General features: G+C 45.9%; 1 protein-coding gene across 2 annotated transcripts in view; it reads right to left on the bottom strand.

Annotated features, from left to right (window-relative positions):
* cntn1a (contactin 1a) overlaps positions 1 to 26,312 on the bottom strand; it is a 48,866-nt gene extending 22,554 nt beyond the window's left edge. The window contains exon 1 of one of the 2 annotated variants that reach the window (XM_040162792.2): positions 26,074 to 26,312. The gene's annotated coding sequence lies outside the window, so the exon portion shown is untranslated. Of the gene's footprint in view, positions 1 to 6,806; positions 6,996 to 26,073 lie in introns of those variants that run through there. The other variant, XM_040162793.2, reaches the window with a different exon arrangement.
* Between the last annotated feature and the right edge of the window lie 479 nt (positions 26,313 to 26,791).

The raw sequence follows: 26,791 nt of genomic DNA, 5'->3' as shown, positions 1-26,791 counted from the left end.
TAATATCGTCAATGCCTTCATCCATTCATCTATTTGGAGAAATGTTGCAAAATAGCTTCTGTGTGCCGTCAGCAGGCGGTCGCTGCCTTGACGTGGATCCCGGGCAAAGTGTCGCAGCATCATTAACGTCTCTCTGCTTCCTGTCAGCCCTCAAGGAACACGCTCCTCGATGATTGACATTTCCCACCGTCGCCAGAAAAAACCCAGAGCGCTGGTTCAGCTGAGCAGGCACCTCGCCGTTACTCACTGGCCCCCGAGACGATAGAAGGCCCAGTGTGGCCCCCAGCTCCACAGCCTGAGTAAGCTTGCAGTGCAAATGAGACAACACGATGTAGGCCGAGCACTTTAAATAACTAAATGAACCATTATTAACTGCCACAATTAAACAAACAGTTAATCAAAGAAAGAACATTCCGGGGAATCAGATTGAATAAACGTCGGCCTGTTTGTTGCATCATCATTACCGAATGTCTTGACATTTAAAGAGCTGACAGGGAAACAAGGAAGAAAAATCTCATTCGCACCATTATTTTCATTCAGTGTGTTCGGTTGTGTGTTTTTTTTGTGAACAATGGGAGCTTTCTGTCAAGACTCCACCAAATCTAACACCTCCATATATTCATTTACTGGTCTTACAGCTCTGAGCATCAGTTGAATATTGTCCATTCATTCCCAGTTCGGGCTGGACCGCTGTGTGTTGATTGGAGTGTAATTGAACATGAGGCAGACACTATTGATTCTTTGTGCACAGCCTGAGGCGTCAGCTGCTGGAGACTCCGAGTGCGACAGCAGGATTGAGATCTCAACGTTCAGCGGACAAATGGAGAATTTGATAGAAAAGAGTCGGTGTCATATTTCGGCCTCGCACGACACAAACATACCTGCACACTCCGGGCAAATATCCAAACACACACTGATACGCACACACAAATGAGATGAGCGGGCACAGACACTGCACAGCTACACCACATGCACAATAAGTTGGACATAATGCTCGAGCTGTACAGCTGCACAAAAGCCATACAGAGGAGAATTCATCTTCACGCCGGCCTGTATCCTAGCAACACATTTCAAAAGGAGCAGTTTAGTGTGCTGCAGGGGGTTAGTGGGGGGCCTTTAGTGACCGGCAATGGAACTATGCAAACCCTCATTTTAATCTGGAACAACACTGCAGTTGTGGAACAAAGACACATTTGGTTCCCTGCTCATCTGTTCCACTTATTCGTGTCTTAAACTCAGACAAAGACCTGATCCAATAAGTTGATTAAACCTCCCTCACGCCTTACCGCTCTCCATGGACCTTTCTGCACCGCTATATCAATACTCACAGTATATCCATAACTCATAAATGATCTTAATGCATTTAGGAGATTAGGGGAGCGGACAAGGAGCCTCCTTACAGCATCATAGTAGATAGTGAAGGAAACAATCCCGTCCACCCCATTAAGAACTCTGAATGGATATAGTGTAAAAAAAAACATCAGCCCAGTAGCACTTAGACGGGCAGCATGCTCTTATAATCAGTATTAATGGAGCCTCCTGCCTCGCCTTTCCTACCTTCAGCAGCCTGACTGCCTGTGGTGAGAGCGCTCCACTCATCACAGTAAATCACAAGGCCAAGACGTGACAGCGCTCAACAAGGCCATTTCTTCTCCCCCATAAATCACACCCGGGACGTTGCCGGTGCTATTACTGCTTGTAGTTTGATTTTGATGGGGTTTTTTCCAAGGTTTTTTCTCCCCCCCCCCTCCCCCTTTCCCCAGCTTTGCCGCGCTCGCTGAATTTCAGCGCTTTTCCTTCTTTTACTCCCTTTAGAATTCTCAGTTGCTCATTTCACCGAAGTCAGAAATCATTTTACTCCGAAAGGAGGCTGCTGGGGGCAGAAACTTACAGCTGCAGTCCAATGGCAAATACTGTCATTTATGCTTTTATGTTGACCCCGTAATCCCCTAAGGGCACCGCAGGATAAGTGAAAGTGAGGGGAACCCCTCCTTCTCTGTGCTCTGTGCAATGTGTGCTGCATAATCAAGTGGTTAACTTTGTGAACGTGTCTTCCTCTATCAGCTTTGGCAAATCCAGGGATGTAGAGGGGGGGGGCGGCGGGAGAGGTCAGAGTGCTAGACTTCAAAAACAAGACGTGGCTCCACCCCCCCCCCACCATCACTCCTTAGACAGACACAATCAGCCCCACCAACCATCCTCACCATCCGTCATTAACCACAGATCCGCAGTAATCCGGCAAAGGCGGAGCCAAGATGGGGGTTAACGCTGGATTGGTCTTAATCAGTCGGAGATGAGAAGATGAGCGCCGCTTAGACACGGCGTCCACGGGCCGCAGCGTCCAAGTCTCGTCTGAATTCTACAGGGATGCAAACATCTCGAAGAGCTTTTAAGGTTTCAAGACTAATGAGGGAGATAACGAGATTCCTAAATGTTCCAGTTAGCTGCCAGCGCAGCGTGGAATTAATTATTGTTTGTCATTTCCTTTCCATTGTTATTCGGTCAAGTGAATGTATCAAATTTGTGGGATTTTCTATGTGACGTTTTGAACTCTTTGAATTCTATGTGTGTTTCCCACAGAATTAGAAGCTATTAGCTAGCGGTCGTAGCTGGGGGGGGGGGATTTGATAAGCGGCTGGAGGTTTTTATGGTTTTGAGGCTGGCAAGCTCACGTTAACGCATCTTCACAAGTGTGTCAGAAAACTGCGGGGGCCTTCGGCTAAAGCGAGAAGGCCGAAAGCTGTCGCTAGAGCCAGCGTTTGGTGTGTTTGTTGGGGGCCGACTGGAGAAACACGGCGCTGGGTAAATTCCACATGTACCGATGTATCCGAAAAGCGTCGCGCTAGCTTTTAAAGCTTCTAGGTTTTGCTAAAACGTCTGGTCAAGACGTTTTTCGCACCTCCACAGGACGTGGCCTTTTGAGTCTTTGAAAACATGTTTCAATACTCATCCGGATTTAAGGGTAAAACATTCAGCATCAATTGAATATTAACGTCACTCCGCTCGGGGGAGCAGCTGATATTGACTAGCAGCTAACAGCTATGTTGGCTTACCTTGCCAAGCCAGCTGTTTCCTGATGTTAAGGAAAAGCTGCACTTGAAAACTTATTTGATGCTTTTTGTTCTCCGAGATTCACAGCGTTGTGTTGGACGGACTAACTTGTTATTTGTGACCATTGGAAGAACTCGATTTACGCCGGCAGTCTAGCTTGCGGGGAGCAAGAGAAGCCGCTCACCTTCGCCTCAATCGAGCCAACGAGCAGCAGCTTCAAGCCTTTTGCGTGTGTGTTCTTTGTCACAGCAGCTCATGACCGCTCGCACTGAGGGGAGAAATGTGGATGTTCGGTAGACGGGTCAGAGGAATTTGGAATCGGCAGAGAATGCATTTAGTGTACACGAGGATACAGCCATGATTCTGAAACTATGTAATCAATAAAGAAATGAGAGTAGTGTAACCGCTGTCATTTTGAAACTGTAATCAATAGAATAATACCAATGCACAGCTATGATTGTATTCAATGTAATGTAACCAAACAAAATGCATGCATGTAATACTTGATATTACCACTCATATTGGCCGAGAGACTTTCGAAATCGTGCCCAGGGGCGTGGACACGGCCTTTCACACCTTTACTGATCTGTATAAATACCTGTAGGCCCCCATTGTTCTAGGAGTTCATGGTAGAAGCATGAGACAGGGACCATGTGGTGGGGGGGGGGGGCAATGGGCTCTGTGGCCTGTTGATTGCAGAGACCAGCAGCTTCTCAGCTGAGATGTTCTTTTTAGCACAACGCCTCTTCTTTTATTAAATACTTTCGATTAACTTTTCAATCCAAAATGTCTTCTGTCTATCTGGCGTTTGTCAACACAACATCGCTAAGAGACAAACAGAACAAGACTAAATCCACAGGGGAATGAGACACAGGTGGAAACAATGAGGGCGGGGCTTGCGATCACACGGTCTGAAACGAGACGCCAGGTGAATGACATGAAAAGGAGAAACACAGTGACCACAAAAACTACCCAGAAGGTCTGAGAGTTACACAACGTCGACCCCAAACGCTGCAGGGAAGGACAAGCGAAACCGGTAAAAGATCAGGATTAAATTACTTCAATCTCCCTTTAGCTTTGTTCATCCTGAGCCGAACCGTTGCTGTTTTATAGATTCACATTTATGATATTGTCTGCAAACAGGCCCCACTGCAGCCAATCACTCAATGTCCAGTGAAGTTTAGGTATTTTATTTTACCATCAAGAATTCAAAATATTAAGCACATTTGAAACCAGTTACAGACCAGCCACACAAACATCAATTCTATTTTTAGATGCATATATCTGCCATAGTGTCACTAACTATGCTCTACCTGCTCTAAATATTTCTATTTGACATAGTCTGCTTGGTGGTAGAACCAAAATGCTAACCATTGAAATGTCAGTAGAAATGCCTCATATGGAAAGCAAGAAATAGAAGACCGCACACCTCCTATCACATCTGATGAGTTCAGACACCTGAAAGGACTTCATACTGTGTGCAGACGTCCCAGAATGACTCGCAAGCTGTGGTCCTTCAATTTTCGTGCTGAATCAGTGATATTTTACCACAAGACAGTGGTGATACGTTTATGCTTACTTCTAAATTATTCAGGACAAAATCATCGCCACAGCGTGTTGCTTCAGCTCTCAGAAATCCACTCCTTCTATACTGAAACTGTGCAAAACAAGACCGGACTGTGCGCCGGACAAACGGGTTTATATCTCCCAGAAGACCAACACAATGATTCTGTCAAATAAAGGACACACACGCGCGCACACACACACACACACACACCACCTGCAGAAAGGAAAAGGCCTTCTTTGCTGTGTGTTGCATGGGCCCACTTAAAAGAACTTTTTTCATATGGTAACAGATTCATTTCTTCTGCCGTCCAAATTCACTTTACATCTTTCCCTTCACGCAATTTAAGGGCGGAGCCATCTTTTAGTGGCAGAAATCCAGTTCATCTAGTTCTCTGAAATGAGGAACTGTCCAATCATTGTGTCATATTCATGTATTTAAAGCAAAAGCACAGTTCGATTGAACATGAACTAATTGGACTAAACGTACGTTGCCATTTAATGGAAAGACCCTTTAAATATTGTGTTGCAACTCTTTGTTTTTGAATTTAGTGTGTATTCCTTCTCAGTCGTTACCTGGTGTGCTGCATGCCATCGAATACCCCAAACGCCCCCTGAACCCAGAGAACGGGCAGCATGTCTCAGTGGGAAGTACAGTATTGTTCATGATGTCATCCAGATGCAGACGATCCAGTCATGGCTCGTTCTCTCTCTCTCCACCTCTCACCTGATGCACAGTCTTGCTAATGTGAGCTATTTATCCCAACCGCTGGTGTTAACACAAGACCCCACGCCCTCAACCCCCGGACCCTCGCTCCAGGGCCGCACAAGCTCAGCAGCCACAACTGACCTGAATATCAATGACACCAGTCAATCAGTGCATGACATCTGGAGCCGGGCTTGTGAATGAATCACATTAACCTCAATTCAGGTAATGTCTGCAAACTAATGCAGAGGGGCAAATACGTGACCTGAATGCTGAAGAAGTGGATACGACTGCTGCCTTTGTTCACTGTTAAGGAGGAAGCGATCATGTGATGCCGTTCCACAATTGCGAGTGGCAAACTGAGAACATGACAGCTGATAATTAGCGTGATCACTTATGCTTTTTCCATTTCTGAAAACCGCTTATTATTCATATTCCATTCAAGTGAATGTTCACTTGGTTCAACAGAACGGTAGACTTACTAACTAGCCTTACTAACAGCATCAATTCATTACAAAAATCTTAAATCGTAGTAGTAGTTACTTCTTTACTCTTTCTTTCTTGACACTGGGACAATCTAGTGACGGGACAAGGTAGTACTCAATTAGATTTATTAAAAAATGGTTGGAAGGCAATTCAATTACAAATATAATATTTTAAACGCAACCAGTATCCAAAAGGACTAAATGTTAGAGCAGAGCATGCATCTATAATTAAATTATGTTACCATGTAATAGTTTAGATACGTCACCCAAATCTCTTTTACATCATTAAATTGTTTTTATGTTAGCGTTATTTATGGAAACAAAAAAATGCGTTAACCTTTCAGAGCAAGAGCCATGAACCAGTGTGATGCATTCTATATTCTATATTCAAATATAGAGAAGCATATGGAATACGTTGAGCTTCCACGTATGGAAAGTATGACACGTCATGCATGATGAATTGGGCCATTTAGGCAAAGGTCAGAGGAGACGTGCCCTCTGTAAAGAAAGAGTGCTTAACCTAATTACTACCGGAGAGCAGCGACATGCTTTCACTGATTGCTGTGCACTCGGCTGTAAATAACTGTTATTACTGAGTGACAGAGGGAATCTTAAAATTGACGACAAAGGCCCAAGGAAGAAGAGTCCATCTATTGCAATAAGTACGTCCTGAAGTATACTGTGGAAAACAATCACCACCTTCAGATCCCACAAAGGGAAGAATGCCGCGCATTTAGGCTACAATAAATACAAACAATAGAAGGATTCATCTCAAGTCGAGCCTTCTCCACGACCTCTCCCATTCATCTCCTTACAGGATTAGAGGGTGTGGGTCCAACATTAGGCTACGGATTAACTTGACTAACTGAATGTTTAATTGCGTGGTCAAGAAGAGGAGGAGGAGGATTACCAATTAGTGAAAAACCACTAAAAGCTGTAGGAGAAGGCTGGTAAAACAGCCAGGGCCTGGAGAGTGTGTGCAGCGACTGCGCAGCGCTTACCTTGGCCCCATCACGCCAGCGGCTATGTGACGAGATGAGCTACTTAGCAGCATGTGGCCCCCATCGCCTCCGACGCAGCCTGCCAAGTGTCCTAAATACTCCGCTCCATTGTCCGCGTCAGCAACGAGCAGCGCTGCTGGTTGGAAACGCTCTCCGAGGTGCAAAGAAGAGGGAGGGACGAAGGCTAATTCCTCCGAGCGGGACAGGGAGACATGCAAATGGGACACCGGGGAAGAAGCCCCCCCTCCAGGGAGTGTGCTCCACGAGGGGTCTTCTCTCTTCCCCATGGACACACTGGGGTTTAATCTTTTAATCCCTCACGCACAAGCGAAAAAAAATCAAAAATACATTCACACACGACACAATTTCGAAGGGAACACCCCTTTTCCGACAGCACCCTCACATTCACCCCATCCACCATCACTCTCGTTATTAGCTTGTCAGTGGGCCACATGTGTCTCCCGTTGTAGAGAAAACTATCCTTCTGGAAAAGATGTGAGCAACTGAAAATGACAAGAAAATGCATGCTTAGCCCAAAAATGAAGAGACCATTAGGCTCATGTTGGTGGACTAGTGAGTCGAAAGTTGATGTTCTTCTCCCGGTCCGAAGCACGTTGAGTTAATTTCCCTCAGTCTTTTGTATTTGCCTTCTCTTATTCTATTCATCTTAAGAAAGAAAGGCAACAATAAGTGTTACATTAATGAATGAGCCTCCCTAAATCCAACACTTTAAACTTTAAAGAGCACACTTTAAAGAGCACTTAAGCGGGACGCTGAACCTCACACGAGAGTCCATCCTGGACCTGCAGACCTCCGGGGTCAGGAAAAGACCACTGCAGACCCCTCAGACCCTACAGAGTCCTGTACACCGAGACCACCAGACACAGGAACAGCCTCTTTCTGGATTGTGTTAACTCAAGCAAGTCTCGAGCAAGTGGTCGAGGGATTTGGTATAAGGGGCACCGGAGCAGATTTAGGAGATTTGGCCCACAAAACAAAATCGTCTGACTTTTAAAAAGCTTTAGTTTGGCAGTAACACATGCTGCGACACTTTTAGCCCAGCGGATTTGGCGACAAGATGAATTGCTAAAGGCTTTGTGCTGGGACAAGAAACGAGCAATGAATTGATTTAAATTATTGGATTCCTTGCCGCTTAATTATGCAGAGGTCCAGATACCCTTTTACCAACTGATTTATGCGTGTGATTTATGTCCAGCTGAAGCTCTAAAGGGAGAAGATGAATGGATCCTAATGGATGAGACGCACTCCTACGGCCCTGAGTTATGTCATGGAGGGATTGGGAATGACCCACACAGCACCGGAGAATTATAAAATACAGTAAAAGAAGATCTACCGGTAATGTCTAAGGCTGTAAGTAACATTCACATTGTGGGTCACTCAACCAAAGTGATTACAGAAAATAAAAGGGATTACGGAGGGCAAATGGCGAGAGCAGCGTGTTTTGGTGGTAAAAGCAGATAAAAGTCATTGCCGTTTTGTACTAAAAACCTTCCTAATGAAATCTGGAATCTAGAAATGGTTGCACTTAACCTTCAAGTCATGGAAGCTAATGGTTAGGGTCAAGAGGAGCGCTGCAGAGGGTGCTTGAGACCAAATCCCACCTAATGGCTTCCATTAAGAGCAGCCGGGCCTGTCTCCACTCAGAAGTCAGGAGAGTTGTGCAAAGAAGCGTGAAGTATAATTTCTTCTTATTAGCAGCTCCTCGGCTACGTTTCATAAGCGATGAGCTCCCCGGTAAATCAAAGCAGATAAAAATATGTCAGAAGCACGCAGCATGTGGAGCGGGGCAGAGAGCGCCGGCAGAGCAGAACGCCGGCGTCTGGCTGCCTAATTTTGCTCCAGCTTTTTTTTTTTTTTTCCTCCGGATGAGACTTCTGACTCAGCACAATCCCACGGACGGGAATAAAAGAGGATCGTCTCCTCCCGTCCGTCTTTGTTACAGAGTTGCGGTGCATTCAGAGTCACGATGCCACTCTGACCTGACGTGTGGAGGAAAATCTATTTGGTATACGACTCTATAGTCTTAAAAATAACTTGTTATGTTGAATCCCAATACCCTGGTTGTTAAGATCATCTGTGGAAATAAGTTGGCCCGCCAAGAACAACTTGTTCATCTGCCACAACAAATGCAGTCACATACCATTTTATACGTGCATACAATCCCATCAAAAGCACATTTCTGGATCAAAATACTTCTACTGTATGCTCTACGGCAGGGCTGCAGAAAAAATGTTTAAAGGCAAACAGCACGTTGTCTAAAGGTGCAGAGAAAGCATAAACAGTGAAATTCAAATCTCGCGCTCAATGGAAAACTCGTCATGCACATCGACAACTTCAATAAATTAAACTGGGATGAATTGAATGAAAAACCATCCACCACTCAACAATCATCTAAAGTATCTAAATGCTAAGTGAGCAGTGACATCATTCAAATCTACCCACATTTTGCTCCATTTGCTCCACCGCAAATACGGTTTAACCATCTGGTGTTAACACGGACTAGATTGAAATATTTATCTATTTATGTATCGAACCGTGACCCCCAGGTTAAAAACAGGTCAGTCCTGCCACACATTCATGGATTGACATACCAAACGGTAATAAGGCTGTACTGCTGCTTTGAAGATGATTAATAAAAGGGACGTACACAACTAATTTCCCTCCACGGCTTCAGCTTAAGCCAAAGCACACGGATCGGATCCTTTCTTTGTCTAAGCCCTTCATTGCTGCCCGGTGGGTCATTCAAAGAGAATAGGAGCGCCAAACGCTGGCCAACTTGTGACTTGGGAGAAGAGCCCCGTTTTGGGCCCAACCTGCCCAAAAGAGCTTTTGTGTACGCGTCAATATGAGTAGTGCAGAGAGGTTTGGGTGAATGAACGTCGTTCTGTGCTGTTCTTGTTTGTCAGCTGGGGTTTGCTGTATCGAGAGGAGCACAATCGGATGACTTTGATTATTTGATAAGGGAAACAAAATAAAAATAACTTCTGAAGCCTCGGATTTGGCTGGTTATGCAACATGCTAATGTTTTCCCTTGTCATTCTGTGTTTGCGTGTGTGTGTGCGTGTGTGTGTGTGTGTGTTCTCAACTTTTGTGATATTTGGATTCAGATCCTTTCCGGTGCACCGTAGTCCGTTTCCAACTGAGCCCCGCCCACTTTAAAGCAGTGGTTCCTCCACAGAAGAAGAACGAAACAGAACTGTTGATATTCAATGTTCATGTGGAAAGTAATGTAGGTATTTAATGGGCAAACCCAATTCAAGACAAGGTTATTTCACTTTGGGTTTTCATTCACTTTACTTTTTTCCCCAAAGTAATTTATTCAATATTCACTTAATTTGGCCATCACAACATCTCAAAGCCAAAGTGGCTGAATTCTAAGAGGAAGGGGGAAGCATTCTGATGGCACGAGCCCAGTGACATAAAATGATGCACACACAAAGGCGTCACTAAATGGTCATACATTTCCACCACTTTCCAATACTCAGAGCCTACAAACTCTGATCAATGAACATTACATGATCACCGCATACATTATGATACGGCTAGACTGTCTTTTGCCATAAGTAGCCGCACTGGGCATAAATAAATACCTTAGAGTAATGGCTTGATGTGAATACATCTAATACTGTCCACATGACCCTTGATACAGTAGTAATGCACAAAAAAGATGCAAAATAAGGCATTGATATTTGATGAACTGCTGCTATGGGGGCTAAACGTGTGCTGTAATGCCTCAAGTAGAGAAGAAATGTCTACATTACTAGTGTCACTTGCATGAGGCGCTTACAGACACACACAACATCACATGCAAACTAACAGACGCATGTTCAGTGACCACACACACATACATGCATTCATCCTTTGGGTGTGCAGCCCTGCATTGTCATTCTGAGAGCAGATAACAAGATATTCCCTCTGCAGACGATGAACTGTGTTGGAGAACACACACACACACACACACACACACACACACACACACACACACACACACACACACACACACACACACACACACACACACACACACACACACACAGTTTACAATAACCCAGGAGTAGCTGGCAAACTTTGCTCTGGCTCTTCCACACATACAGACCAAACATGGAGCCCACTCTGCCACCTACTTATAGTTTCGGCGCACACAGCCCTGGGGTGCATGCAGAGAGACACACCCCGACACCCCGACACCCCGACAGCCGACACCCCGACACCCCGACAGCCGACAGCCCTGTAGCTGCAGCCCTGCGAGCGTTGAGTTGGCAGCATGTGGAACCAGCTGTATATCTCACTGCTACAGCGTGCCTCAGGATAAAGCTGCTAGTCTGCTAGTGCTGGTTAGCAACCGCTGTTGTTGCACCCTGCCCCCCCCCCACAGTTACTCGAGGGCACAGGAGCCCCCACCATTACACACACACACACACGCGCACACTCACATAAACATTTAGCTGTCAAATCATAGACCTTCTCATCTGTGACCTCACAGCACAGGAGGAGGGGAGGGGGGGGGCACGACAGTGATGCGAGAGCGAGTGGGAGAGGGGAGGGGGGTGGGGCGGCATATGGGCCTGTGAGGGAGAAGGATAACGGGGTATGGCCAGAAAGCGTGGCAGTCAGGGGGGGCGGGCGGGGGCGGGGGGGGGGGGGGGGGGTATTCCGTATCATGGAGATGTGAGACGGATGGAGTTTGTGAGGGAAGCTGCGAGGAGAGGAGAACAACAACAAGACAAATGCAAGAAGCTGAGCTTCATTCTGTGTACAGGAAAATCAAATCAGCCACAGCGAGGCGGTTGAGCTGCAACAACAACAACAACAACAACAACTGTGAGCCCCCGCCCGGCTGCAATCTTCACCTTCATCCCCTTTTCATCAACTCTTCCTCCCGTTTTCACTTGCGCCTCCGCTCAAACCTCTATTGCCAGTATTTCCACCCTCTTGCCTGTCCGTCTTCCAGTCTTTCTCACGTTCCAGTCCCCCCCCCCCCCCCCCTCCTCCTCCTCCGCGTCCTGTCGTGGGCCCTGTGCGCCTGTAGTCTGTCGAGCTGTATTGATTTCTCCCCCAGAGAAGTCATCAAAGCATAGATAATAAGGCTTATTGTCACACTGAATTCCCTCCGTCCTTCTTCACGTCAATCTCCTTTTGTCCAACATAAAAAGCATTCAAAGCCAACTAACAATATGGATTATTGGGGTAAGAATTGGGAAGTATCCAATCTGGAAGTGTAAGTGAAAATATTTAAGTGAAACATGAGTAAGAAAAAGGGGACTGAGGGAGTGTTCAGCAAACGTGTGCACGTTCTCCTACGTGTCATTCTTATCCAGAAGGCAGCGATCTGCATCACACAGCAAAGAGGAAAGACCGACTCGATGAATTCATCACATCCCGTCTCTTCTTGGCCATGACTGTGTTCCATACTCTGCCTCATGTTGTGTCACTGGGGGCGACATTAAGGCTCATTAGACCAGATATCTGCCCTATGCTGTGGCTAGCCTGCCCCCCCTTTGACCCAGGTTGTCACATATATAGGTCAGCATTGGCATTCAAGTGACTAACGTGTCTCACACAAACCATGCAGCCCTTTTAAGGACTAGACAAACAATCAGTTGTGCCCTGCAGCATCGGTATAGAACAATGTGCCTTGTGGATGAACGCTGTTTTTGACCTAAAGCAGCACCGTCTGTGGATGCAGGAGATGAAGGGTTGGCGAGTTGTGCTCTTTGCGTCCTGAGAAACACGGGACGGCGTCATTAAATAGGGCAATCTTCATGCTCGCTGAGCAAAACACATAGAATGTATTTAGTGGGCAGCTAGACGCAGAGAGACGAGAGGAAATATGTCAGGACAACACGTTGTCAACCTTGAACGTGATAAAAGGAAGGAAATGTTAGATGCTAAAAACATGATCTATACGACATCTTAACAAGCTTAAGATTGCATAAGCAGGAGTCAGCTGTGACTGAAATCTTCTACCACACTGTCTTTATGACTGTGTATTATCTGTAATTCAGCTGATAGCATAATAACCCGGGCCGGTATTCCCAAACAATTGTGTGAATATCAAAATGAATAATAATGTAACATGAATTATTAGGCCAGGCCAAGTTGAAATATCCTTATTGCTTGTTTTCTACTTACGAAGAGTTCACAAAAGGTACTTAACGTAATTATGCTGCAAAATAGTATGAATTAATTAGCTTTAAAATGAGCTGTGTTGTTACACCTATATCATTAGAAAGCCCGTGGAGTTGCTTCTCTAATGACACCCCTGTCAGCTGACAGTAGTTGTGCCTTCTGGCAATGTAAGCCCTAAGATATGAGCATTTTTCTCTGGAGTGGAAAAATAGGTCTGACACTTAATTAGCAGACAGGGTCACAGCGCAGAGGCCGGGTCTCCTGTTCATGTGTCCCGCTGCATCTCAGATGTGACACTCTCTCTCTCTCTGCACAGCACTCACATGCAAACATTCTCTATATATACACCAGACACAACCTGTTTCCCTGCAACAATATAGAGTTTGAAACTGAAAACAGAAAATCAAGCTGTCATGAGGACACTGTGTCCTAACGTCCCACTCTGCAGTGTGCCGCTGTGTGTTTGCTCAGCAACAATGTGTCTGGATTGGTTCTGCCAAACACACAGATCCGTTTTGTTTGTCTTTCTCTCAGCAGCATCCGTCCCTGAGGAGAAACCTGTGGCTGCAGCTTCATCCACATTCTGCCGCCTGTAGGAGACGCACGGGGGGGAAGGCAGGCAGGAGCACGGAGACGGATGCATGCATTTGACGTGCCGAAGCTTTCCGAGTGATAATTTAATTTGCTGAAGCCACTGCGGCTTTTGACTCCCAATGCCACTGTGGATGGATGAAACACAGCCAAAGGGCAGCGAGGCTCCATTTGCAGCTTTAAGAACCTGATATTGAGCTCTGCTGATATTTGTTTACTGTTTCTCCCTTTTTCCCGATTCCTCAGATGTGGATGAATGACACATCATTCCAGGAAACGAGAAGGAGAGGGAAAGAAAATCCTGCTTCCATTTAGTCTCTGAACAGAGTGGATGCCCGTGTGACTGCACGCACGTGGACCAACACAAGTTACAGTGGGCATATTTACGAGCCCTTTAAATCATCCCCAATGCACCACAAGCACGGGGATAAAAAATGGGTGAAAAATGAAAATGTAAGTCGCTTTGGATAAACGCGTCAGCTAAATGACATGTAATGTAAAAGCCTGCCTCCTTCTGAGCACGGGGAGCCAAAGGGTCCAACATCAACACTTGGAAATGTTGTTGGAAATTTTTCTACCACATTTGGAGCTTATTCAAGAATAAGCGGAAACATTCTCAATATAGAATAAACTGTTTCCCCTCTAACAATAGAGGATGGAATTCAGTTCCATCCTCTATTGTTGGAGAGGAAATCAGCCTGTCAGTTCATTATTGCTGTTTATAATACGGGTAGATGAAATCCGGCGTTCTGATTGTAACAGGTTAGATTTTGCGTGACATTTTAGCTTTTAGAAAACGGAAACACCACAGATGATCGGTTTGGGGCAACGCGACCATTAGAAGCCCGACAATTACGGTGGACGTCATCAGCGATGTGAATGAATGAGTTGCTGCGAAATCTTGCAGGGAGAACCAATGCCGTTTGCGTGCACGTACAGGGACTATTTTTCTCTAGACTACTGAAATGCGATACACAACGTTTATCTCTTTTGTGCTGAAAGGCAGCAATTTACTTACTATTTATAATTTCACTGACCGTAACCGTATTATAAAAACAATAAGTCACTTGATACAGTACTTTATCTTCAATAATGTACCTGTTGGAGGGTTTGCTGCGCGTCGGGCCTAACAACACCCCCAAACTGTTGTATTATTGGACGATAAAATACAGCCTTTGGTACCTTATTGCTTACATATCAAAGCATTAAACCTCTCGTTCAGATACAGTGTCCATGGCAGCGAACATCCCACATTAAACAATCAACATCTCACCTCTCAGCTATTTCGTCTTCATTATGCAGGTCTGCCCACAGGCGGTTAGAACGAACTGCAGGGGGGGGGCTGCTGCGTGAGGAGTGTCTGTAATCGTCTCCTTCCTCCGCAGAGGCTCAACACGCCGTCACGACAACAACCAACTGATCCTCCTGATCTGATTTCCACGTTTTTCCATCAATGTTGTCAGAGAAACTGAAATTCAAGGGGGAGCAAGTGTGTTGGCGGGTGGGTGCAGAACAAAATGTACCCTCCAAGCACGGGACAATATAAAGGCCACTCAGACACACAAAACAGCCAGCAGTAAGGTCACGGGGGGTCAAACCAGACGCCGTTCACTGCAAGAGATACGACGACGTCTTTGTGGGTGTGGGCGAGACATCAGCCGATTATTTATGTTCATGAATCAATTCACCTGTGGGCCCGAGTACACAGAGCGATGCCTGAGCAATGGAGTCCATCAGGAGATCGATCAATGTTCGGCATTAAAGCTCAGGTAAATCTGAGGAGGCGATGCTCGATCAATCGCACTGAATTGATTGGCCAGTACGGTGCAGAATACATCAGTATCACTGGGATGAGCATCGTTATTGAAAGAAGCCTCCTTTGACTCCACTGCTGCACTTGGTGGTTTGTTTTCCCCGCTGCTTCCAACAAACACGTGTGCTTTTTTGTATTTTTCCTATTGTCAACAAAAGGACCTGTTTACTCTCTGACCACACAACACTGTCTGAGGCTGCCAGCCACTAAGGAAAAAGATTTTTTTTTTAAATGCAAAAAAAAAAATATTTCCAAAAGCATAATTGAGACAGAATAATGCGTTTGTCTAATACTTTCCAGGTGTGGATTTGGTGTCCGAGTGAGTTTTTATGGTTTGAAATCTCCTCCAACCAGTAAAATGCTGGTGAATCTGATGACAAGACACTGTGGCCAGTAAACAACGTGATTCTAACAAACAATGGAACGGAAAAGTGAACTTAATTGGCGCCCGAGCTGAGCAGACTGGAAGCTGCTCCTGCGGTGCGTCTGTGTAAACACAAGAATGGTCTGGAGGGGCCAAAATAAGCTCCAAATGTGGTAGAAAAAGGTCATTTCCAACACTGGGTCCAGTTTGGTGGCAATGACGGAGCCCCGACGAAGTGTGGATGTGGGACCCTTTGGCTCAGAAGGAGGCCGATTTATACCTTACATCGTCATTTAGCTGCCGCTTTTATCCAAAGCGACTTACATTCTTAACCCATTTTTAACTTCTACGTTAAGTACTCGTCAGTTCTAGCAAAAGAACCTGCACTTGCTTTACTTAACAGGCCTTTGAGTTGCTCACAGTGGAGTCTGCGCAGACGTAATGGAACATCTTTTTGTGGCGCGAGGCGATCTAGCCGTTTGTTTTCTATGTTTTGTTCGGTTGTTCATGGTAATCACACTAAAGTCCCCAAATGTTGCTTTGCTCAGCTTGCAAACAACTGAACCGTATACATCTGTATGTCGGTTTCCTCCCCCATCAGCAGTGCGTTGCAGTATGTTTGTGTAAGAACAATTTGTCTCGGCTTTATTCACATTCTTGGTCTCGACTTGTTCAGCGCTTTTCTAGTGTTCAAACCACTTTAACACTACATGTCATCATTCTGCCACTCACACACATTCATCCACTGATGATCCACCGGCCCAATCACCCAAGTCTGGTAAAGCCTGTGGGACCAATTTTGGGCTTTTCTGATTCTGATTTCCTGATTTCTGTCAAAGGCAAAAATATTAACATGCCTTTTGTTTTTTTATCCCTGCAGTTTGGTAAGTTTTCATTCCGCATTCTTTAAACCAATTCAATCTGAACAAATCCCAAATGAAACGTTTTAATTCCAAGTTGGGTAATGAAACGTAAACGTCCTACGATCGTACTGATAAATAAGAGCTTAACTAGTGAGTAAACGTAACAAACCCAAAATAAGGCTCCTGTTGCATTCATAGCGTTTCAGGATTTCCTCGAGATGAGTCATTTCTCTTACTGATCCTTCTGCAGAGGCCCTTCAGCTCCAACAAGAGGCTCAGAAACATCCCCCCCCGAGTTGAAAGTGTTCACAAGACAAAGCCTGCTCTGTGAAAGCGTGGACTGCCGTACTGTATTAGCCAATGGCCGTGCTTTTAAGCGGTGCCATCCATATTCATGCTAACCCATCAAGAGGTCTTCCTCGACTTCCATGGCAAGCTCCACAGTGTCTCAATGGGTGCATTTAAGTGTAAAATGAAATTCCCCTGCTATTTGCACTTCAAGTAATTCCCTCCTTGAAGAGCTGCACATACTATTTAAAATAGTCTGCATGCGCTAGAAACCTCAGTGTGACACACGGCCAAGCACACATTTGCTGATATTTTACATCTTGTGAACAAAGTGGATAAACACTTTTAGGACCAAACCCTCCACCGTCATGTTCGTTCTTGTTCGGGACACGGTGTCCATGTCAGCAAACCCGGTCTGCTGTGTTTCGGTGTGTGTGCCGACTGACGATGAGCACCGCCTGGCCAAAGACCTGAGTCATCCGGTGCCTTTTGGCCAAGTCACGCCATGTGATCATTGCTCATGAGGCTGAACAGGTGCCCGCTCGAACAACGGAGAAGAACACAGGTACTGAAAGAGAGTCCTCGGCTCGTGTCGCCGGACCACGATCAAGCAACGGTGACAATAACTCTGCAGCCGCGATGAGGCTGATATGCTGTCTCTTCAAAGTCCACTCGGCGCTTGCTTATCTGGGGTAAGGAGGCGCAGATGTGTAGGAGCTTTCTGGGATTTAGATCACAAGATGATCACAATACATCATGAAATCCTCGCTGCTGTTATGAAGCTGTTTGCACACAGTCCAACGGCTGAGATAAAAACCCACGCAGCTTCCATTCCCAATCAAGCTCGTGTTCTCTACGGTGGCAGCCAGAGCGCTAAACTGGGTTAAGAGACTTTTCATATATTATGCTTGACAGCTTAAAGAGTACTCACAGGGCCCTGAAACCTAAATTGTGTTGGGTTTTATTCATGCCAGTAAATAAGTAAAGCGACAGCACTGAGCAGCGGTTCCCAAGTACTACTTTCATGACTCTAATTTCACCTTTTAATATTGTGTTGTACGTTGTTCTATTGATAATCAAAAGACAATTGATGCCATTTTCTGGGTCAGAGACTGTAAAGGAGTGGAGGCAGAGGGAAACATCTCACCTGGCTTTGTACAAAGGTAAACAAAGGGAAGCCTGGCGACCGCATGGCGACAACTAGACTCAAATTGTAATATGACAATATGTATATGATAATAATGATATGATAATATAACTTGTGAGCGTTATTGGATGAGGATGTTTCGTTTACATTTGGACCAAGCTATCTTTATTCATCTACCGTGAGCCTTTATGCTAAGCTAACGCGTCGGCCTTGCACCGGCTTTATATTTAACAGACAGACCTGGGAATGATTTTCTTAGAATGTCAAACTATGCATATAATAAAAACGTGTATTCACAATTTCCCACACATTCCCAACATTTTCTTTCACGATAATATTCATAGTTTTCTGTTTAGCTTTAAACCCTTAACCTTTAGCTGAAAATAAAGGGATTTAGCTTCATGTTTAATGAATACGTATGAATATAAATCATTTTTGCTACCTTTTCATTTCATTGAACTGGAGTCAAATTATAATCTGGTCATGGGTTAATGTAACAAGATTAAGTCCATAGACGCCTCTCTAAACACCGGTCTTCATTCATATCGAACAGCGGCGATTTTACTTTGTCTTGTTGTCCTCTGTTGCAGGGGAATTAAGAAAAGTGCGACCCCGCCTCTTTCAAGCTATTGTGCAATCGTGTGTGTGCTTGTGAGTGTGCAGATGGAGTCTATGTGTGTGTGCTTGTGAGTGTGCAGATGAAGTCTATGTGTGTGTGCTTGTGAGTGTGCAGATGGAGTCTATGTGTGTGTGCTTGTGAGTGTGCAGATGGAGTCTATGTGTGTGTGCTTGTGAGTATGCAGATGGAGTCTATGTGTGTGTGCTTGTGAGTGTGCAGATGAAGTCTATGTGTGTGTGCTTGTGAGTGTGCAGATGGAGTCTATGTGTGTGTGCTTGTGAGTGTGCAGATGGAGTCTATGTGTGTGTGCTTGTGAGTGTGCAGATGGAGTCTATGTGTGTGTGCTTGTGAGTATGCAGATGGAGTCTATGTGTGTGTGCTTGTGAGTGTGCAGATGAAGTCTATGTGTGTGTGCTTGTGAGTGTGCAGATGGAGTCTATGTGTGTGTGCTTGTGAGTGTGCAGATGGAGTCTATGTGTGTGTGCTTGTGAGTGTGCAGATGAAGTCTATGTGTGTGTGCTTGTGAGTGTGCAGATGGAGTCTATGTGTGTGTGCTTGTGAGTGTGCAGATGAAGTCTATGTGTGTGTGCTTGTGAGTGTGCAGATGGAGTCTATGTGTGTGTGCTTGTGAGTGTGCAGATGGAGTCTATGTGTGTGTGCTTGTGAGTGTGCAGATGGAGTCTATGTGTGTGTGCTTGTGAGTGTGCAGATGAAGTCTATGTGTGTGTGCTTGCTTGGCTTTGAGGCTGTGCCCTTCGCTCCTTCTGTCCTCCACACACCACGGCCCTGTGTGTGCAGCATGAGTGGAGCTGTGTGTTGCAGATAAGAGTCAGAGCACTGCAAATGTGTGTGTGTGTGGATTCAGTGCTTTTTCTCCCAGTCAGATTCACCTCTAGGTGCCCTTTCCTCCACTCACTGTCATTACACCTTCCTCATGAATAATCCAACCAGTGACACTGGCCACTATACTACTGACACATTTAGCCGCGAGGCCCACACAGACAGTATGGAAGCAGTCCACCTCCATGCCCAACTGAACTCTGAACAAATGCCATATTAATATTCATGCATGGCTTATTTTTTTCCGTAGAAGAATGTGACGGATTGTCTCAGCCGGGCATCGAGTTGATGTTGTGATCTTTGGCACGTCGCTCATACTGGGCACCGCCCAGTACAACGTACGTACAGTACGTCTGGTAACAGTCAGATGTTGCTTGGCAAAATCGTGAGCGATAATTTTAGCATGAAATAACAGATTGCAACAAAAGCTCCTGCAGCAACAAACCGAGCCAAGGAAACAGATCTGCAGCATAATTAGTGCACAGATTCCCAGCATAAGTCAGCCACATTCCCTCAAAATGCTGCGTTCAGATCTGAGTAACAATATGTCAACCGGAAAGAACAACTTTTGTTCAGGGATGTTTAAGGTTATTTCGTGGGGAAGCTATTGGCTTGATACATGATGCAGGTGGTTACATCACCTTGTGAGTTTGTGTGCCAGATGTGACAGTGTTGCCCTGACGGGTCCGTTGGCAGAGCTGGCGTTTATTCAAATGGTACACAGCTTGGACTGAGAAGGTCCAAGAGCACTCTTTGACCTCTTTCATCCACGCTCATTAGCTGGCTGAGAGGGTCGATTCCGAGACCCTTTGAGAGGACGCAGAGAGAGCAGGTTTGTCCGCGCGAAACAGACCTGTTTGTCGTGCTCGCCTACAGCGAATGCTAATGTCGCCCACATCAATGGGCTCTTCATGTCGGGGCCCCGGAGCTCGGACACTGACCAGGGGAACACAAGCGCCGGCAGCAGCACAGGAGCCAGGAGAGGACAGCGGCGGCGCGCAGCCCAGAGCTCGCACCAGCCACAGCTTTTGTTCCTGGTTACACGGATCTAAGGAATGAAGGGAGAGCTCCAAATGTTTTGTTCTTCTCCGTTTTCTCATTATAACCCCCCCCCCCTTCCTTCCTATCCCTTTTCTCTCTCGGCCTTTTACATAACCACGAACTGAAAAACAACAGGCATTTTTAAATAAGTGCTGAATCAATACAGACAGGCTGCAGCTCGGCAGCATTAATATACAATCAGCTTGCACAACGTAAAGTTGGAACGTTCCATCGATCCGAGGTACTCTCAGCGTCCTGCAGATGACAGCGTTCACTGTGGGATTTAAAAATACAGCGCACATATAGCCTTATTCTCCGGAAAATATCACCAAATGGAACATATATGGGTGCAACTGTATTGCAACGAAACTGGAAATCAATGGAAATTGTATAACGCCGGTATGAAATCAGCATGGTTGCAAGCACTGCAGGTAAACAAACTGGAAAGAATGAATAATGGGCGTAGCAATAGCTCTTGCTGAGGCCCCTAGTGCTATGCTTCCAACGTCTGCCAAAGGTAATGGGATTTCTTGGGTTTAACTGCACTTCTCTCACTCTGTGGAGCCAGTAGGAAGCTAAACTATTGATCCACAAACAATTTAGCTGTCCAGCTGTCCAGAGAGAGGGAAAACAGGACGCCTCTAATTGTATAATGAGGGCGAGGGCTCAGTATTCGCTTCACGTGCCAGGAGGCCTTTGCCTTTGGGCTCTCTCCGCGATTAGCTTTCCATCCGTGCACTTCTTCTCACACGTACAGTCCCTCCCAGAGAAAGGCTAAAGGTCAGTCAGCTAAAGAACTAGCATGCTTCTCACCAAGGACGTTTCTGATTAGTGTGAGAAGGGTCTCGACCCCCCGTGGGCCTTTCATTCATTTTCAACCGGCAGCTGATGCAGAGGGTCATGACTCCAGTCGAGTATCTCAGTAACGTCGTAAACAGCAGCCATCACTAAGGTGACAGTAGATCTGAATGGTGATGGAGTAAGATGAGGAATGTTCTGGTTGTTCGTGGGAGCCTTGCATGCTGAACTAGCATGTAGATAAAGTTACGTCTTCCACACTCGGTCCCAGCGCCATGGCAACCGGCTTGCTCAAAGGCCCCAAGAGTGGCTCGGCCCCGAGGAGAAAGACGGTTCTTTGCCTAATTGGACAGTTCCCCGCACCATCGGGCTTCTTCTTTATCCCCAGCACTATAAGATGTAGAAGCTACAGTAAGCTTTCACAATCCCATGATGAACACAGATTAAATAGGATTAAAACCAAAACAATGCGGCCCATTACTGAGAATGTGAATGGCGATGGATACAAACGTAAAGTTAACTTTGAAATGATGCTAAGTACCAGCTTTCGTGGGAAGATTATGGAATAAATTACTGTCAGATGGGATATGGCTGTGCGCGTAGTTTTACCGGCAACAAAGGTGATTATTTCTGTTCCAACCTTTAATCGTCCAAAACGTCCCCTCTATTCCACACAAAAGACAGCTCTTCTTTCTGCAGCTTGCTCAAAGGTATCATGATCCCATCAAGATAACGTGTCTTTTGACGCCATGAAAGGAAGAGAAATATCTGAACAGACGAGGAAACACAAACACAAACACTCCGGCTGAAATCCCAGGGAATAAATGAGACACGCCAACGATTTCAGATGCATGAAATTTAAAAAAAAAAAAGCACACAGCGTTGTCGCTTCTCACCGGCCCTGTAAACAACGTATGTGACTGCGATCTGTAAAAACAGATGGCATTAAACTCCACAACACTGTCTTTCTGCTTCTTATCTCCAATAAATACGAAGCTCTTTAGTACGAGTCGACAATTAACTAGCTGATGAGCACGCGAGTCGAGATACTACGGCGGAAACTGAATGCATGTCGATGAAGACGGATACGGTTTGCTCTGCTAATAAGAAAACAAACGGTTGTTTTTCTGCTGTTATCGGAATGTAGAAAGACAAATGTTATCTCGAGATAATCTCAAAAATCTCATCGTGTGTATAAATAAGGAGGCAAAGGGCACACATTTGTAATCTTTCTTTTAATGAGTTCATTATTCCCAAAAGATTTACTGCGATTCTGGAGTCCAAAAATAGCGACAAATCAGACAAAAGAAGGGAAAACTTGTCATATATGACCTAGTTAATTGGTCTTAGAAGAAGCCGAAAATGATCTAGTAACCTAAATCGATCAGAAATGTTTATGTTTTTACTCTCGATATTTTCAAAATGTGATTTTGAGGCGTTGAACCCTTTATTTATAACAAATGTCTCATCATTAAACGTGTACCCATTTGGAGATAACAGTCTGACAACATTGATCAATGTCAATTTATTTCCCCCATGAGTGACAGGGGGAGATGCCAGGTCATTCCCTGTTTGTTCAGCCCATATTATCTTAATGGAAATGCAGTAATGAGACATCACTTTTGCAGATGGACCAACCGTAGGAGCCAGAGAGGAAGCTCGGTACGTTATCAACAGATAAAAAGCAGGGGAACAGATTGTCCCGTAATATAAGACACTTTAAGTTACAGCTTTAAGTAATTTAATCCTAAACTTTTTTCTTTTGTCAGTAAATAAATAAAAAAAATTCTCCAGGAGCTTTAATGCTATAAATAGACAAAAGCCATCAGTCGAAATCAAATATACCTATTTTTACCTCCAGCATTTTGCTGCTTGTGGGCAAAGCAGCAAAATGCCATTTATGAGCCGTGTTTCTAATCGCAGATACAAATCTTGGAAGATGAGCCGCATACAGGCCGTTATGCGCGCACACACTAAAACAACTTTAATCCAGCGTGGCTGAATAATTACTCATTTGTACTCTGCCTTTATGAGCAACTTGACTCCTGAAGGGCTGCGAGCAACTATTTTAGATCGCTGGGTTCATCCAGAAACAGAACATCAGCCCAGGAAACAAAACCGTACTTACTTAAGGTAACGAACTAGAAAAGTTTGATATATTCAAAGCAACGTGAGGCGCCGTGATGCTGCGGCTGCACGCAGGGGCAGGGAGCGGGGAGCGGTCCACACTGGCAGCATCACTGGCAGGTCTCGTGCAAACTGTATTCAGACAGCCAGAGATGGCAGATGGGGACTGAGGGGCCTTTTCTCCTCCGCAGGCATGAACAGAGGACAGTTCTGTCTCCAGGCAAACATAGAAGACGTCATGTCTCTGCCTCACTGCCGTACCATTAGTGGGCCATCGCGATTGATCGCCGGTGCGTGAATTGCTGAGCAATCTAAAGGAAGTATTAAGGCGAGGGAGCATCACATGTTTTGTCAGCAGGATAGAGAGAAGCGCTTGTGCAGGCAGTGAAAACCGTCGCAGCAATCAGGGCTTGTGTGTCTGCACACAAACGTCCACGTGCATAGGCCGTCTCGTGTTGCTGTAAGCTCTCCTAGTGCATTCAGCTTGCCAGTGAAACAAGCCCACGGGACGCATTGTCTCCAGCCCGACCGGCGCTGATTTCCATTTCCCTGTCGCTGGCAAAAGCCAACGATGCCAATCAGTTTAAAGTCCGCCCTAAAAATCGCACGCCAGATCTTTTCCCCTCTTTAGCTAATGCTTTGAAACTTTGCCCACGAATTAGTCACCCGGGGCTCAGAAGGACATCTGGAAACAAATCTAATCATGTCAAACAATCAACAAATAAAACATTCTTGCATGGCGAACATCCAAGGTTTAGCTTTGAGCGCTAAGATAATGCGGCTTGTATCATGGCATTAAATAAATTGAAAAGTAATTGTCTTTGCGGTTGTATATATACACAAATATACCTTTTAGCCCGTCTACGGTTGAGGACTATGACAGATAGGTGGACGGCTGGAGTTGTTTGACACTAATGGAGGCTGAGCCTTGAAATGCATCACAGAACAGCAACATGCAGCGGTGCACTGCGTTACATAAACAGCTCCCCGCCATGCAGTCCACTCACAGCCAATGTGCCGGCAGGGAACAGCTCATTGCAAAATTCAAAACGCTACATTCAGACATGTCTCTTTATTGCAGCGTGGAAGATGAAAAATGTAAGATGATGCCTTTCGTGGAGTAGGTCAGCCTACTTCTGAACCGAGTAAATTCATTCACCTAGCATGAAGGGGAGGGGGGGGGGGGGCTGTCCTCAGGGTGTACACAGGACAGCACAGGATGCATTAGCAGCAGCCAAGCTTACAGGACTCATAAAGTGCTCCACCTGACAGGCGCCCACGGAGTCCCTCTGACATTGTGTGACACGTTTACGGATCTGATTCAATCGGGAAAAATACACGGCGAAGAATCTTTAGCTGTACAGACAATCGATCATTTATTTGGTACAAGCACGTGAATACAAGAGACCAGGTGCTGGTTCAGACAGAGCTGCCCGTCCATCACACAAGCAGCAGAGCAAAGATGTCCATGAGGCATCATAATTCCCTGTGAATTTACAGGGATCGATCGCGGCATTAATCACAAGCGTTATTAGACCACAGGGGAAACTTGTGGCTGCTTAAATCATGCTCTGCTGTCTGCTGCAGGGAGCTGTGCTAAACCAAGCCATCAGTTAACAGCGCCGCGAAAAACATAACTGCAAATGTTGTGATGATACAAGAGGAAATATTGACTTGGGTGCAGCTGTTAATGTGAATGACCCCCATAGATGCAGAGAACCATTGTAATATTTAAGACTCACATCTGGGATTTATAGTTGAATGGTTTCTTTCAGGCTTCCACCATCCCATTTTTCTACTCACACCAATAAGCGAGCTGCTATGAAAAAAAAAGAATAACTAGTAAAAAAACAGACCCCCCTTAGTAATCTCAGTAAAGGACTTAAACATTACTCCAGCAACATGTAGCGTGAAGGGTTTCTCCCCACTGAAGCCTTCGCCTGGTGAGCGAGGACGCGCCCATGACACCTTGCCTCCTTGTCTCCTTGCACCTGACGTCCTGACAGAACCACCATGCGATGGGAAACAAACACTGAGGCCTGTGCGGCTTATGCTGCCGGTACTGATGACAGAGCCCCCGGCCATATCGATCATGGCACGAGCACCAGTAGCGTGCAGGTGAGCTCCACCGCAGATCTTCTGGCTGTGAGGCGGTGCCATCAGGCTGCAGCTGAGCAGGTCTGCTCAAGTTAAATACCCAGACGCGTTGCTGTAAAGTCGAAATGCATCCTTACATCCGCTCTGTGCATCGACTTATTTTATTTATTTTTTTATTTCGGGGGGATTGGGGGGGTGGGGGGTGCATGCCAGCGATACGCAGCGGATCGTGTTGCAGCACCACCCCGACCCCGCCGACATGTCACCTATTCTGCACACACAGCACGTCTCCTCGTCTGTCGATGAGACACGCACGCACGCACAATAATTTAAAAAAAAGCCAGTTTCCTGACTCGCGTCGCCCGGTTCTGCATTGCGGAGGGCAGCGCGAGCCTCCATCCCACCCCGCGCGCACCCCGCTGTAAACAGCGCCGATGTCCCAGCTGTCAGAACGACAACGCCGCGCTCCTCCGATCAAAACACTCCGTCCGCCCGGTGTCCCCCGTCGAGCCGGCGCTCACGTCCTTACCTTCCGTAGAGGGCGTCCGCGTGTCCTTCACGACGCTCGCGCCTCGCTCAGCACCGCATCGCCGGGCGCAGGAGAGGCGGAATCAAGTGGCGGAGCCGCGGTCCCGTCCCCGTGGATTGGATGGAGGGTTATGGCTCGAGACTTAGGGGGGCGCTAGACCGGCGTGTTGTCCACGCGGCGCCGTGGAGCAGCGGATCCCACGCTGGTGTCCGGTTCCCACTGCGCTCTTTTCATGTGTCACGTGACACGTGGTCCGGCGGTATTTATCGATGTTGTAGTGGAAGATTAAAGTGACTTCTTTTTAAACTCGTGTCTGTTAAATGGGGGTGATTATCTCATGGTGGAAGGCTTAAGTGCACATAAGTGTAACGTGATATCAGGTTGGATTCATGCACTCTTGGTTTGAGGGGTCTTTTCATGAAAGGGCCCAATGTGGAATCACAACATGTATTTAATGTTGGAGATCCATTCCATGTCAAAGTTTAATAGTTCTAATATAAGTGTCTCTTATCTAATGTTATTGAATGCTTTTTACTAAGTTACCCAAAACCTGCCCCTTGTATTATTGACATTAGAAAAATAAATAATAAAAATGACGTAACTTATTCTCATTTAGCAAACAGCTGTCTACCTGAAATAGAGACCAGGGAAACGGTCATGTGTTGTTTTCAGGCCTTCTGACGAGTATCAGCCTCCTTTTAGCTCCTTTGGTCTCCAC

Source organism: Gasterosteus aculeatus, chromosome X, assembly GCF_964276395.1.
Source record: "Gasterosteus aculeatus chromosome X, fGasAcu3.hap1.1, whole genome shotgun sequence".
Lineage (NCBI taxonomy): Eukaryota > Metazoa > Chordata > Actinopteri > Perciformes > Gasterosteidae > Gasterosteus > Gasterosteus aculeatus.
This window is presented reverse-complemented; position numbering and strand designations above follow the sequence as displayed.